The sequence below is a fragment of the Fukomys damarensis genome, unplaced genomic scaffold, assembly GCF_012274545.1.
Source record: "Fukomys damarensis isolate Sample0158 unplaced genomic scaffold, DMR_v1.0_HiC HiC_scaffold_5, whole genome shotgun sequence".
Taxonomy (NCBI): domain Eukaryota; kingdom Metazoa; phylum Chordata; class Mammalia; order Rodentia; family Bathyergidae; genus Fukomys; species Fukomys damarensis.
This window is the reverse complement of record NW_022900917.1, coordinates 36,393,863-36,394,137: the sequence shown is the minus strand read 5'-3', so window position 1 is coordinate 36,394,137 and position 275 is coordinate 36,393,863. Positions and strand designations below refer to the sequence as shown.

The following is a 275-nucleotide window of genomic DNA, read 5'->3' as shown; positions in this document are numbered from 1 at the left end:
CTCTTGCTTTCAGTTTTCATTGAAGCTGCTGGTTACTGTTTAACATCCCCACCCACGTTTCAGTTTGTTTAGTAAATCGATCGGACGGTGAGAGGCCGCTGCCCTGTCGCCATTGAGCAAAGCTAATATCCTCCCAGCATATGGTCTGAAATCTTCTCTAGAGATCGGGAACAAACAAACAAACAGCAAACCAACAACAACAAAGTCCTCAAAGCTCCTCTCCCCGAGCCCCTCCCCCACTCCCCACTTCCAGACTTTCAGCAAACTTCCCAGAC

At 48.7% G+C, this 275-nt stretch overlaps 1 protein-coding gene across 1 annotated transcript in view; it reads left to right on the top strand.

Annotated features, from left to right (window-relative positions):
* Hnf4g (hepatocyte nuclear factor 4 gamma) overlaps positions 1–275 on the top strand; it is a 131,447-nt gene that overhangs the window by 685 nt on the left and 130,487 nt on the right. The gene's annotated exons all lie outside the window — the stretch shown is intronic.